Source organism: Bos grunniens, chromosome 5, assembly GCF_055505025.1.
Source record: "Bos grunniens cultivar Pamir isolate PY7600 chromosome 5, Bosgru_T2T1.0, whole genome shotgun sequence".
Classification (NCBI taxonomy): Eukaryota; Metazoa; Chordata; class Mammalia; order Artiodactyla; family Bovidae; genus Bos; species Bos grunniens.
In genome coordinates this window covers 20,022,728-20,038,544 of record NC_141169.1, presented here as the reverse complement: position 1 = coordinate 20,038,544, position 15,817 = coordinate 20,022,728, and the positions used below count along the sequence as shown (strand labels likewise).

At 42.5% G+C, this 15,817-nt stretch overlaps 1 protein-coding gene across 2 annotated transcripts in view; it reads right to left on the bottom strand.

The window, feature by feature from the left end:
* Positions 1-3,237: 3,237 nt before the first annotated feature.
* LOC147371375 (uncharacterized) overlaps positions 3,238-15,817 on the bottom strand; it is a 63,624-nt gene continuing 51,044 nt past the window's right edge. The window contains exons 5-6 of one of the 2 annotated variants that reach the window (XR_015164804.1): positions 7,688-11,837; positions 3,238-7,555 (exon numbers count right to left, since the gene is read on the bottom strand). The gene's annotated coding sequence lies outside the window, so the exon portion shown is untranslated. Of the gene's footprint in view, positions 11,838-15,817 lie in introns of both variants that reach the window. The other variant, XM_086403783.1, reaches the window with a different exon arrangement.

Sequence of the window (15,817 nt, the reverse complement as noted above, 5' to 3'; positions counted from 1 at the left end):
AGGGCTGGAGGAATGACCCTGGTTAGCCTCCTTTGAGAGTATTTTTGGATTTCTGGTTTCAAATTCACCTTTGGATCCCAAGAAATAAATCCCACCTATGAGCCAGATGTCAGAGCAGCTGTAGGCCCAAGATCTCAATCTATAACATGTACCCTTGAGGGCACACAGAATGCCAGCCATGGTGAACACTTCGGATTTTTAGGGGGTGTACACTGTGATCAAGAGAGGGTGTGTACATGATCAAAGGGGAACCATGCATGTGACCCAAGATGGGGCACGTGAACAAAAGTGGATGTACAGGTGAACAAGGAGGGTGTGCATATGATCGAGGGGGGCCACCTACCTGATCAGTGCACGCAAGGCTTTGCAGGTGAGGCAGGGATTGGTGGAGCAGATGATGTAGAAAGTCAAGACAACAGTCATCTGAGTGGCCTGACCACATCCACCCCTACTTGTACTCTGCATAACCCTTATGATCTTGGTCTGCCCCTCATCCTTGATAGCCCTGGGATCAGGTATGTAGAGGTGCCTTCCAGCCAAATACCACAAATGAAGTACAGACAACAGCAGCGAGAGGATCAAGAGTCCAACAGGTGGGTAGACTCTGGAGCCAGATGCTTTATTGGATCACCCTTTCATGGAAGTCCAAAGGATGATAGCAGTACCTTGCTGTCAGCCCAGCAATGAAGCCCATTTCTCAGTGAGGCCACTGTCGTCGCCCAGTCCACAAGCAGATTCCCTCTGTTCAGATTAAGGAAGAAACATAAAATGTTGAACAGGCACAGTACAGGGAAGATCATGACCGCTAGGCAAGATGGAAGCAGTAACAGCATTCTGAGATCATAGCAACCCTGCCTGTGACTTTCCCCCTGGCCTGCAGGACAATTCTGCCTGTCCACTATCCATCCCCACCATTGGTGCCCAGTACTGGGGAGGCAGTTTAACAACAGCCCACAGGGTTCATGTGATGGTGCCTTTCTCCTGTGGGAGGCCCAGATTAATTACCTTAGTGGCCTTAGGAGGGGCCAGGTAGAAGCCCCGGTGAAATCTGCAAGTCCTTCTCTAATTCTGTTCGAGCCACTGGGGACCTACCTTCCAGTCCCATCTTATAGTGTGTTCCCCTGGGGTAGATCCTGTGACAAGGGCAAAAGTGAGCTATTGTCCTGACCAGTAGTGGTCAACAGTTGAAATCAGGTTGTGTTGACTAGTTGCCTCTGGGTTCATATGGCATAGGGTTAGAGATGACTGCTCCTGGGATGTTGAGTTATATAGTGCATAGGGCTTAAGTTAGTCCCTGTGTGGAGAAAGCAGGTTTCCATCTCAACTGTTGTTTAAGTCATCCACTCATCCTTTCAATTAGCCCAGCAGTAGTAGGGATGTAGGGCAGGTGGAAAGGCCAGTGTATGTTGTTTTTGTCCGTCAATTCCTGAACTTCACAGCAAGTGTTTTTTTCGTGTGTTGCTCAAGGACTCAGGTGGCAACCCACTCCAGTGTTCTTGCCTGGAGAATCCCAGGGACGGGGGAGCCTGGTGGGCTGCCGTCTCTGGGGCTGCACAGAGTCGGACACGACTGAAGCTACTTAGCAGCAGCAGCAAGGACTCAGGCAGGCTTTCTGGAAAGTCTTCCACCTGGTGGAAAGCATCATAGACTGCACATAGCCGCTGCTCCATCTATTCCTCACTCTGTGTTGTTGCTCTGCACCCTTCCACAGCTGGGACTAGAGGCCCAAGGGTATTCTTTTTATTTTGCTGTTGCCTAGGGCCCCTATCAAACCCTTCCGGGTAACTGGCAACACCCGATTCACCAGCCTGCTCCGGAGTGAATATCCCTAAAGCCTGTGTCTATAATTGTCTAGGGGTGGTGGGTGTGGGTATCCCTGTATTCTGTAGATAATCCAGGTCCTTGCATTCATCTGTATTCACCAGTCATCCTCATGCAGTCGGGAGCATGGGGCTGTTACTGTAACCTGGGAAGAGACTGAGGTTAGCAGGAATATCAATACAATGGAAGAGAAAGACTTCTCTCATGGTACCCAGCTGTCACTCGGCCACACATGCTAGTGGATAGATGGTTCGAGGTTACCCCCTCCAGAGGATGGCTACCCTGGGGTTACCTCCACAACTTTCCATTCTCTGTCCTTACTTGCCTGCATCATGCACTCATAGGAGTGTCTGTGGCTCAGCAGTTGTGGGACTGCACCCTGCCTGCCTGCAAGCCTTGTACTTGCCCAGCCTGGAGACCAAAGAAAGAGTTCAGACAGCCACAGAGCCATCGGTGATTTATCGGACAGGGGAGCTTACACATCCAAGGCAAGGGGTCCTGGAGCAGTCAGGACGTGGCAGCCATTTTTGCTACCCAGAGCAGAAGGAGGCTCCCATTTATAGGGGGGATGATTCCCCCTTATTGGCTTATCAGTTACCAGGGAAACCAGCAGCTGAGCCACATCCCTCACAGCCCCCTCAGTTTAACCAGCATCATGAGGGCTGATGTTTCCTTTTAATAAACTGGTGGGTGGAGACTTTCTGGCCTAAGGATTAGAACAAGTACTAGCTAGGGCAGAGGAAAGACGTTCGTGTGCGTGGGGTGTAGGGGAGGCAGGGACTGATGGAACAGGGGGTGTACAGAGAGCAAGAGAACAGCCATCTTGAGTATCCAGACCATGCAACAGGATTGGAAGATAAACCGTCTGCCCCCGGGTAGAAATATTTGGCTGCTAAAGAAAAAAATTTAAATATTTGGAGTTTACTGACAAATAATTGTGCTCAATTCATGAGCAAATTTAATGATAAAAACAGGTCTGTAGTAGATAAGTAGAATTACATCAATGCACTATATGCTTCATTTTCCCTGATGGCTTATACAGTATGCTACCTTAGCAAGTCACAAGATCTTAGACTTCATGCACCAGAGGATTTATGGATGTACATTGAATCTAGGAACACAGTGTAATTGCCAGGTTGTCCTTTATAAGCCCCAACTGTGACTCAGCCAGATAACACAATGGTAGCCTGGCCTTACTAGGAAAATAGGTCAATGGCTTGCCAAGAGGCACAGGTTAATGGGGGTGGGAAGGGTGTGTATAACTACTTTTTGTTTGCAAAGTCCATCAGCTGCAGTTTCTTTTGGACCAAATCTCAAGCATGTTTCTATTAATATTAAAAATAAAGCCTCTGATTTGAAATTCTTCTCATAATAAGGTAGATTTCACAACCCAAAGCTGTAGGAAAAATAACTCAGTCACCTTAAACTTCTAAGTTTATAAAGTACATGAATAGAAAAAATTGGCAGAAATACAATACATAATGTAATAAGGAATATCAACAGTTCATAAGTAGAATTTAGTTAATCCACATGACACAGAGTGATACAAAATTAATACAGCAGATTTAACATATGTGTGAAAATTATATTGAAATATAACCAAGTTTGTTTTTTTGCCCAAGTATATTTTATACAAATATTGACCACATACTGTAACACAAAAGTAAGTCACAACTCTGTATTCCATATATCCAGAGAGTAAATCATAAAATCAGATTTACTAATCAGAAAATATGAAAAAGAAAACTTAACTGAATAACATTCAGGCCAGACAGCAAACTCCCAAATGTAGTGAAGAGTATTTTTAAATGCAAGTAGATATGCGATATGTCAAATTAGATGAGATAAAACCTTCCAGATGTTCACGCTGGTTTTAGAAAAGGCAGAGGAACCAGAGATAAATTGCCAACATCCGCTGGATCATGGAAAAAGCAAGAGAGTTCCAGAAAAACATCTATTTCTGCTTTATTGACTATGCCAAAGCCTTTGACTGTGTGGATCACAATAAATTGTGGAAAATTCTTAAAGAGCTGGGAATACCAGACCACCTGACCTGCCTCTTGAGAAACCTATATGCAGGTCAGGAAGCAACAGTTAGAACTGGACATGGAACAACAGACTGGTTCCAAATAGGAAAAGGAGTACATCAAGGCTGTATATTGTCACCCTGCTTATTCAACTTCTATGCAGAGTACATCATGAGAAACACTGGGCTGGAAGAAGCACAAGCTTGGATCAAGATTACCGGGAGAAATATCAATAACCTCAGATATGCAGATGAAACCACCCTTATGGCAGAAAGTGAAGAGGAACTCAAAAGCCTCTTGATGAAAGTGAAAAAGGAGAGTGAAAAAGTTGGCTTAAAGCTCAACATTCAGAAAACTAAGATCACAGCATCTGGTCCCATCACTTCATGGGAAATAGATGGGGAAACAGTGGAAACAGTGTCAGACTTTATTTTGGGGGGCTCCAAAATCACTGCAGATGGTGACTGCAGCCATGAAATTAAAAGACGCTTACTCCTTGGAAGAAAAGTTATGACCAACCTAGATAGCATATTGAAAAGCAGAGACATTACTTTGCCAAAAAAGGTCCGTCTAGTCAAGGCTATGGTTTTTCCAGTGGTCATGTATGGATGTGAGAGTTGGACTGTGAAGAAAGCTGAGCACCGAAGAATTGATGCTTTTGAACTTTGGTGTTGGAGAAGACTCTTGAGAATCCCTTGGACTGCAAGGAGATCCAACCAGTCCATTCTAAAGGAGATCAGCCCTGGGATTTCCTTCAAAGGAATGATGCTAAAGCTGAAACTCCAGTACTTTGGCCACCTCATGCGAAGAGTTGACTCATTGGAAAAGACTCTGATGCTGGGAGGGATTGGGGGCAGGAGGAAAAAGGGATGACAGAGGATGAGATGGCTGGATGGCATCACCGACGCCATGGACGTGAGTTTGAGTGAACTCCAGGAGTTGTATGGACAGGGAGGCCTGGTGTGCTGCGATTCATGGGGTTGCAAAGAGTTGGACACGACTGAGTGACTGAACTAAACTGAGCCAAAATAATGAAAGTATGAACCAAATGTCTCCCTAAAAATGTAAAGAGTGATCATAATAAGTAAAAGGAAAATATAACAAAGTTAGATAAGGAAATGTGAAAAAAATAGTTGGCACTTTGAAAAATGTTGAGGTTAATCATTAACCAAAAGAGAATAAAACTTGTTTTACTTCAAAAGTAATTAATAAAAACAAATACTTTAGGGCTTCAAGAGTAATTAATACAAGCGCGGTTATTTTATGGTTAGTTTAAAATCTGTTCATTCAGGTTACCACTACTGAACATTTTTAAAGTAAATGTCAGGCATCAATCAGAATGTAAAATTTTGAGAAATCTAATAGAATGTGATATATGCTGTTTATTTCAAGGTTTTTTTCAGTGGCTCTTTGAATAGCAGCTAAGTATGTACTTTTTATCTAGCTCTGTGTTGACAGGAGATGGATATGTCAGGCTAGCATTAGTAGCTTTTGACACAAATCCTTTTCTTTTACGGTTTTATCCTCATCCTTCTGCAGACTCCGGGTTTGGAATAAGAAGTGTGAGGAGGAGCAATCTGTAGAGTACGCACTGGCCTTCTGTGAACAGGAAACTCTTCACTTGCACGTCATTCTTTGAACAGAAGCTTCTAAGGTCTGTCATTAAGAAAAGTAATCATCTGTCTTGGTCTTCTATCTCTGTTCAGTGACTCAAAACCAGGGCACATCAGGATGAGAATAGGACCTATTCATTTCATGTGTGTGTTTAAAATTTTATTCTACGTTATCTTTTTTTTGGAATGTTCCATTTCCTTTTATTTTTTTATTGGAATAAACTTGCTTTGCAATGTTGTTTTAGTTTCTGGTGTGGTGGTGGTTTAGTCACTAAGTTGTGTGCGACTCTTTTGCAAGCCCACGGACTGTACAGCCTACCAGGCTCCTCTGTCCATGGGATTCTCCAGGCAAGAGTACTGGAGTGGGTTGCCGTTTTCTTCTCCAAGGGATCTTCCTGACCCAGGGATCAAACCCAGGTCTCGTGCATTACAGACGGACTCTTTACTGACTAAGCCACCAGGGAGGGCCCAGTTTCTGCTGTACAACAACGTCAATCAGCCATATTTCAAAATGAGTTCATGTTAGTAAAATAAAATGGGTAAAAAGTTTAAAATGAAAAAGTAAAAAAAAAAAGGCATGTATCGCATTCAGGTGAGACACCTCTCTGCCTTACTCAAAAAACCACTACGGTTTGTCCAAGATATTGGTGAGGCCAGATCAGAGGATGAGAAGCCTCACTGAGGCAAGGGATTGTGATCCTCTCTGCTCGATATACAGGGGGAACCTTCTAAGATCAGGGCAAAGAGCTGCTTGTTGAATTGACTTCAGGATATTTTTGCATCTCATGATGCTAATGAAACACTATCGCTACCTTAAATTGTTTCCTCAGCTTAATCCCCAAAGGAAATCCCTCTGCTTTTCAGAGATAAAAAGTTGGTAGAACAAAGAAAGTCAGGGGAAGCACGGGGGCCTTTTGCTATAGAATTTCACTGAAGCCTTTCCAAGCCCCGAGGAGAGGACCCAAGGGCTACTGTTTATTCCTACACCTGGATTAAATATCAAGGTCTGTGAGAAGATGAATCATTTAGAAACTCGACGTTCTTGTAGGGAGCTGTTGCCTTTTTAGAACCCTAATAACAACTGTGGCGAAGGCAAAAATCACATAGAAAGTTCAAAGTTGTCAGATCCTCTTTCTGCCCTGCTCTCAGCTAGTGGGAGTCTAAACCACAGAGCGCGAAGGCCCGCGGTGACTGGTGACGTTGATCATTCATTGTCTCTCTGAAAAGGAGAGATTAAAGATGCAACATCAGTGTGAGAAGAGAGCAAACTACTTGCGGTGGCGGTTCTTTCTCAAGGGAACTCCTGTCTAAGACTTTCATCATTTTTCATTTCATAAGACTTTTTCATTTTCATTTTGTCCTTACCCGGAATGATTGAGACAAAAGACGCAGGACTTGATTTTGAACCACAAAAAATCATGAACATGAAACACACATATGAAAGGAGACATGGCCTAGCAGGGTCCTGTCTCAGATGTTTCCCGTAGAGCACACATGTATTCAAAAGAGCACATCAAAGCTCAGCTCCTACCCCGGGGTGTTTTGGAAACAGCGGTGGGAAGTAATTATCAGTTACCATCAATGTAAAACACTAGAGATGATAAAATCATAGACTATATTTATTCACCATTAATATAAACAGTCGATATTTTAGATGGATTCTAATAACACAGTAGCGGTGTAGCCAAAATGTCTTATAAGCAGCTGTTCTTAGCACTCCTCTATGATATACCTGTACATCTTTTTACCTGGTGTTGCTCAAGTTGGCCACTAGTTTAGCCAGAGTTGCAGACTGCATTTAATAGACATGTTTTGTTTGGCTTCTAAAGTATTTTGTTTTGCAAATTATGTGCCCATGTTTTGTTATTGTTCAGTTGCTAAGTCGTATCTGACTTTGCAACCCCATGGGCTGCAGCATGCCCGGTTTCCCTGACCTTCACTATCCCTTGGATTTTGCCTAAATTCATGTCCACTGAGTCAGTGATGTCATCTGACCATCTCATTCTCTGCTGCCCCCTTCTCCTTTTGGCTTCAATCTTTCCCAGCATCAAGGTCTTTTCCAATGACTCTGCAGATTCAGCTTCAGCATCAGACCTTCAGCATCAGCCCATGTTTAAAAAGTGAATAATTTCACATTAACATGCAGCTTTCTGACTTCCACTGAAAAATAAGAAGGACTGGTATTACATTAATGTCATGTAGTACATATTATGTGTGATATCTTACGTTATTATGTATCAGGCATTCAGTTCTTTCGGTGGTAACCTCCAGTTCACCTGTCTGCTTGTCTCTGTGGTCCTGACCTTCTGAGTTGAGTCAGCAACTGGACAGCGTGCTTGGGTGTCTCAAAGGTACAGCTCTCATGATCTTGAAGACTTGGAAATGCGGGAACTAAGGAAACACAGTTCTCTATTTCGAGGAAACAGGAATACAGTGATGGATTAGTACCAGGGCCCCGGCCACAAGCATGTTCTCCTCACTCCTGAGCCAGCCCTCTTTCCACTGTCCCATCTTGCTTCCTTTGGCTTCTATAATATTTTATTTCAAAATGGTACCTGTTTCTCAAAAACCATAGAGCTTTAAAATAACCATGTTAAATGAAAAAAAAAAGGAAAAAATTCACTCTGTACAGTACGATTAGAACAGTGTTAAAATAGTACACTGAAAAACAACTTTGGGCCATGGCATTGGGAAAACTTTTTTTCCACGAAGTTTCTAAATAATTATGTATTAACTTTTAGAATAAAATAAAGCTCTATTTTTTAAAATATTCTGAACACAATGAAGCAGACGCTTTCCCTGGTCATGACCTCCCTTGCCAGAAACTCACTTCTTTGCTTCTCTATAGCTCAGACTGGCCTGGTGCCTCCATGCTGACTGAGATGGGAGGGGAAGTCTGCTGGTGGCTCCATTATTTTCAGAACTTTCTGTCTTGAACACAGTTATGTGAAAATGCCAAGCAGAATTCTGGAGGCAGAGTCACAGATTCTAACCTTGAATGGAAAAAAAAAACAAAAGCATAGACTTTTCTAATGCATCCAGCTTTAGATGCCAGCATTCAGTAATATCCTACGGTTTATGCAGTTATTAGGTTTTCTATTGTCGTGGTTTAACTGATAAGTCACTTCCGACTTTTGCAACCCCTTGGACTGTGGCCCGCCAGGCAAGAATGCTGGAGTGGGTTTCCATTTCCTTCTCCAGGGGATCTTCCTGACCCAGGGGTTGGACCACCATCTCCTGCAATTGCAGGCAGATTCTTTACCACTGAGCCATCTGGACTTGCAGTCAAAAACTGGATATACATAAAAACATTGACATATTTTTTCAGATACTTATTTTCCAAGTACCAGCTAAGTAAATTGAAATGAGTCAATACCTTTGTTTGTTTTACCCAGTGAAGATGGGTCGTCAGGAGATCAAAAGAAGACTCATCATGTTCCCCTCAAGACCATAATCATTCTTTTGCGTTCATTCTTCATGAGCTTGGTTCTAACAATCTTTGGGAGCCACGGTACTGATTAGGAAGAAAAATCTCTACTCTGATCATTCAAAAGAGTGAAAAGAAGGTACATGTTTGGTTTCATAAAAGCCTTCTGTTTATGCTGGAGATACAAAGCACATGCTTAGAATGGGCAGCTGTCTGATGTGCTTCTTTTTGATGCTGGTTGTTGGAGGTGAGGAGGTAGGACTGAGAACTTTAGAGAGGATAGATGAGGGGGGCAGGCAGAGAAGCTGCAGCAACTGGAAGTCATTTCAGAAGGAGGGTTTAAACATTTGCAGATGGTTAAACATTTGCAGAGAAGAGAAGATTTGGAAAACGTGAGAACTCTGAGCTAAATTATTGTGGGTTCAAAGACTAGACATTCACTTGATTTGTTTCAGGTAATACAGGGATTTTTAGAAGGATATATGTCAGCATAAAGAAGGTAAGAATCTCGATGACTCTACCGGGCAGAAGATAGCTCAAGGGAGGTTAGCTTACCAATTGGCAAGAAAATTGTAGCTTATAATAGACCATGGAACATTCAAGCCCAGCTCCTCTCTTGAGATTCTATGATCCTGTGTTACATCTGCTGAACTGGTCAATGCAGAAGTCATTCTGGGCGTAAAGGAGATTCACACATCTAAGGTGGCCTTGTGGAGTTATGAGCCTTAAGAAACTCTCATAATTGTTTGGCTCCGACTCTTCTCTGAGGCAGGTATTTGATAAGCATCAGGTTTTAAGAAGTTACTTGTAGCCCAAAGGGACCCTAAAAATTTAAACCAAATTCATTGCTAAAGTTGACTTGAGTAGCAAGTACTTGATGGTGAGGAGAAGGCTTAAGTTTCTCAGCTCCCATCACTATTTTGAATTGAAGCATTGAAGTTCTCACATTAAAATATGTGAATGGAGTAGTACTCAGCCATAAAAAGAATGAAATAATGACATCTGCAACAACATGGATGGACCCAGAGATGATCACACTAAGTGAAGTAAGTCAGAGAAAGACAAATATCGTATGATATCATTTATATGTGGAATAATCTAAAATACAACACAAACGAACTTATTTATAAAACAGAAACAGACTCTCAGATATAGAAAGCCATCTTATGGTTACTAAAGGGGAAAGGAGAGGGAAGGGATAAATTAGGAGTCTAGAATTAGCAGATACAAACCATTGTTTATAAAATAAGCAACAGGGGAATTATATTCAACATCTTGTAATAAACCATAATGGAAAAGAATATGAGAAAGAATATATGTGTATATATATATATACAGATGCATAACTAAATCACTTTGCTAATACCTGCTAATCACCAGGAACTAATACAGCATTCATTTTATGAAATAACTATATTTATACCTATTTTATCAATTAACAATATTTCAATTTTAGAAACGTATGTGTGCATGTGTGTGTGTGATAACACACCTCATCACTAGTGACTTATCAAATGAATTAGGCAGTAATCTAATAACGAATGGCTGATAATTTCAGGAATGGCAACTAGAAAGTAGCTGTAGAAGTAACCAGTTACATTAATTTTCAGTAATTTCTTGGGTCTTTTCCTTTGGGGCATTGATTGGGGGACAGAAGAGAAGGAAGGAGAGAGTATATACATTTTGGACACCTGCTCTGGGACAGGCTCAGGCACTTTCTGAGGCTTCCTAGGGTAGGCAACTAAGCCCTAAAATCCTTCATCACTTGGGTGATGAATGAGTGATGGCCGGTCTTCAAAGCTAGATGTAATCTTCTGAAAGCACTGTATTTGTGGCATTAACTATTTCACAGGAAAGGTGGGAAAATCCAACCTGTGTTGATTTCTGTTCATTGTTTGCAGTAGATCAAACTAAAGCTACATCATTAACCTCGGCATGGGAGTCTCCTTGGCTGCAGCCGACTGACCCATGCAAAGTTACAAATATTTGAATTCACTGATGCTGTTTGGGAATTACTGCAAGTGTAACAATGACACATTGTTCAGTTCTAAGCACTTTGTAAGGACCTGTCTTGAGAAGGGTTTTACTTCAAAATTATGAGGCAAAAGGTTGAGATTAAGGCTTAAAGAAAATAACCTTTGGAATTCAGCCTCCAGTAGGGGAACTGGCAAGCAATCTGTGTTCAGCACTCTTTTCAGAAGTGTCCTGAACATAGCCGTATTCCTAGAGACCAGGCTTGCCCAGTGGGGCTAAAGAAAAAGAAAAATCCAATCGTGGGAAAGAACGTGAAAAAAGGAAGCAAGGAAAAATATGGAAAAGGCAACTCAATTCACTGGCGTGCTTATCTGTTTTTCAGTGAGCAGCCACTGGGTCAGCCATTGCCTCTGCCCGCTACCCTCAACTTTCAGGGGGCCCCTTCCTCACCCCAGGACAGGTTAACCTAGTCGAGAACTGCATGAGGAGCGGGTGATTGGGGAGTGTTGTGTGGCTACAGCAAGCAGTTACAAGACCACAGTCCTCTATTGGCTTAAGATCCACATTGTGGAGGACATTCGGATAATCCCACCCCAACATCAATCCCACCCCCCGCCCCACGGTGTAACCACCATGTATGGATGAGTGAGCACTGGCTGGTCCAGGCTAACAGGGCAATCCCATTTCCCTGGGTCTGGGGACTGGTTAGGGTTCATCTGAGCAGGATGAGCACAATATGTTCTTTGTCTGTCTGCAAAGGCAGGAATATTAGACCCAGTTGTTGCTTACAGCATCTTGAAATCTCAAGAGGGGAGTCACCTCGCATATAAGCTGACATAGGCAAGAAGGCAGAGCTGTGAGAATAAGAAGAAACAGCCCGCGCCAGGCGCTGAGTGAGCCATCCCCAGAGCCGAGTACCTTCACACTTTTCCCATCAGTGTCCTTCATTGTTCACCAGGCTTTGGGACTAAGCACCTGAAGAAACACAAATGTGATCAGTGTTAAGTGGGAGGGAAAGCATTCCATGGCCGAAAGCATGTGTGAAATACTGAATTATGCAAAATGCAGCCGTTTGCAAGCCATTTATAAATGAATACATTTTATAAATGTCCAGGAAGGAGCTCTTCTGTGAAGGGGTATGTAGACTTATTCAACTTAGAATCAAACGGATTATTTGTTTTTGTTTTCATCTGTTTTCTGAGAACACATTAGGCTTTCGAGAAACTCGGTTTGGGAAGATTTGCTGAGTCATCGTCAGGCATCTGTACTCTAGGGAAGTAGCCAAAGAGAGACGGACAGTAGGTACTGGGCTTGGAATGTGAGACAGAAGCCAGGACGAGAAGCAGAAGTGTGCCTTCCTTCCCAGACCCACCCAAGAGCTCCTGAAACTGAGGGGACTTGCTTAGAGGGCGACCCGCTGCACTGGCTGTGTGCCATCGTTACCTCTAGGCTTTCTAGGGGCACTCCATCCCCACCCGTACTCTAATTCAGCAGACCCTCAGGGTCCCAGGCAAATTATATACATATACACATGTGCACGTGCTCAGATGCTCAGCCGTGTCTGACTCTTTTCGACCCTGTGGACTGTAGTCTGCCAGCCTCCTCTGTCCATGGGATCTCCCAGGCAAGAATACTGGAGTGGGCTGCCATGCCCTCCTCCAGGGGATCTTCCTGACCCAGAGCTGGAACCCATGTCTCCTGTGTCTCCTGCATTGCAGGCAGATTCTTTACCCACTGAGCCATCAAGGAAGTCCATACTTTTGTAAGATAGATATAAAAAAGATTGATGGATACTGTCTATTTATATCTTATATATAATAATAGGGCTGCCCTGGTGGCTCAGAGGGTAAAGAGTCTGCCTGCAATAATAACTGTCTGTAGCTACAGATGTTTGTTTTATGATGATAGTGAACATTCTCACTTTAAGAAGAATGGTAAGTATACTTATGTTTTATCGTTATCTATGTGTGTTTCTATCTCTATCTATCTTTATGAGCTATTTCCCTGAAATAATTGAAAGTTGCAGACATAATGCCCTAGTTTCACTAGATATGACCATATGAATTTGTTAAAAAGACAAGGACATTTTCCCACATAATAACCACAATTCAGCCATCAAAAGCACAAAGTTGACACTTACACAGTATCATCATGTAATCCATTCATGCCACTCAAATTTCACTTATTATTCTAGTATGTACTACCCCCACCCCCCCATTTTTCTCTCCTGTTTCTGGTTCCAATCCAGGATAATATGTCACCTTCACTTTTGATGTCTCTTTGATCTTCAATCTGGACTTGTCTTTCATGACTGCTATGTTTTTGAAGATTTCCACCAGTTGTTTTGTAGAATCTCCCTCAGTTTGGGTTTGTATGGTGTTTCCTTATGATCATTTGCATTTTGCCAGAACTATCATGGAAGTGGGGGCTTCCCTGGTGACTCAGATGGTAAAGAATCTGCCTGCCACGCAGGAGACTTGGGTTCGATCCCTGGGTTGGGAAGATCCCCTGGAGAAGGACATGGCAACCCACACCAGTGTTCTTGCCTGGAGAATCGCATGGACAGAGGACTTGGCGGGCTGCCATCTGTGGGTTCGCAGAGTTGGACACTATTGAGCAACTAACACACATACATACACATCATGGAAGTGGGGGTGTTTCTCTCAGTGACTCATATCAAGTGACATATAATGTCAATCTCTCCCATTATTGGTGATGCTTGTTTTGGTCTCTGGTCAGAGTCAGGCAGGTGTATTGAAAATCATAAACCTGGGGTTAAATGCCACCATTCCAACTCTGAGAAGTGCCTTTGTCCCAGCTCCACACAAGAAGATAATAAAAGAACCCAGAATGAAAAGGAGCGCACAAGAAAGTGTATTTACTAAGGGCAATCAGATTTTCTTAGTTTAATAATTTCCTTGATTATGAATGAGAAGAAAAAGCTGGTTTTTCTTTTTCTCTTGTCAAACAGAAAAGGGCATGTTATGGTTGGCACATTCAGGAAGTATCAAGTTTGCTGTTAAACAGATTATAAAACATGTTTATGCAATAGCAAACCGTGAGATTATTCTAGGTCATATTTCTGTTGCTTACTCAGTCATCTATTTGCATGAATCAATTTTAACCTCCAAAGTTATCCAGTGTAGTCCAAACATTAATAGTGCATAAGTTGCAAATGGTTCAGAGAAATGACAACTTAGGGCTGGAAATTTTAAGTGTGGAGCAGCTGTTTTCAAAGGTAAGTGGCACATTGCGGAAACAAGGCAGATAGCCATCAAAAAAATACCCAGAGTCCTTCGTGGGATGGAGGAGCACCAGAATTCTTAGACAGTACAGGCTTGGAGCAGCAATCTGTCTAAAAAATGGATGGCTAAGGGTTGTCTTCAAGGTGTGCCATAGGCAGCACGCTTTTTTAAACTTAGATTGCACGCAACAGATCAGTGGAAGTATAACTTTCTATACATGCTTTATACCCACTTCACATACTACTGAGACAATGTCCATGATACATATCAAGTAATATGATTATTTTTATACGTAACAAATGGCCTAAACCAATCTGACCAAGAGATGATCATGAGGGTCTTCCTGAGAAATTTCAGCAGTTTCTTCTAACAGGCCAGTGGGCCTTACTTGATCCACACCAGGCAGCATGTCACAATTCAAGCGAGTCTCCGAGAGAAGGCCAGACATACATACATGTGTTAGCAAGCAGGCAGGAGCTGCTTCTGTGGATATCAATCAGCATCTAACAGGCATAGATTGAAGGGGACTTGCTGACATACAACAGGACTATACAGGCAACATTTGAGTTGGATCAAGCAAGAGGGTCCTGCAGGATGTGGAAGGACCCAGGGCAAAGAGGCCCTGGACCTCTTGAGAGTCACCCAAAAATCTAAAGGTGCCGCACAGCACAGATACACCGAGCTGGTTCTTGTGTTGCTGCTTTCTTATTGCAAGTTTCTCATTCTGCTTGTTATAGAAAGATCAGAAAATACAGTCAACAAAAAATATCAGAAATCTATGATCCCATTTGTCATGGACTGCCAATTTTAAACATGTAAATACATATAGATAGGTATCTACAAATAAATATATATTTTTTACAAACATGGGAACTTTGTTTTTCTTTTAAATATATAGTCGTGTCCGATTCTTTGCGACCCTATGGACCCTATGGCTCCTCTGTCCATGAGATTCTCCAGGCAAGAAGACTGGAGTGGGTTGCCATGCCCTCCTCCAGGGGATCTTCCAGACCCAGGGATTGAACTTGCATCTTTCACATCCTCTTACATTGGCAGGTGTGTTCTTTACCGCTAGCACCACCTGGGACTATGGAAAGCTATAGTTAATAGCTTTCCATATCAATTCATGTATTTGAAAGTCAGTGCTGATTAATAGATTGGTTACATAGAACCAGTCTGCTACTGTGAGGCTCTTAGATTGTTTCTAACTTTTTGCTTTCACAAAAAATCCTGCCAGAGAACATCTTGACAAAATTCTTTAATCATTTCCTTAAGAAAAATTCCTGGAAGTGATGTTGCCAACTGAAAGTTCATGCATATTTAAGTTTTCTTTTCCTGATTTTCTTGTCTTTAAGTAATACGTGTTCATCTTCTTCACACTTGCTTCCTATTTCAGTGAGAAAATAAATGCCACCAGAAGATAGCTTCCACTCTCTCCCGCACCACTTCTGCCACTATCTGACCTGAGCCCTGCCTTCCCTTCGCTTCGGGACTGGATGCCAGTTCCCCCTTGCCTATGCACAGACACTGCTCCAGAAAGTGTCTTTTCACTTTTCTGCACCATCAATTTTTCCTCTCCTTCTTGTGGATCATTATTATCAATAAAACAACTCTTATTTTTCCCATCTCTCTAAACAAATAAACAGAACCCTTCGCTTGGCCCCGTTTCCACTTCTAACGACAGATCTATTTCTCTTCTCCCCTTTGCAG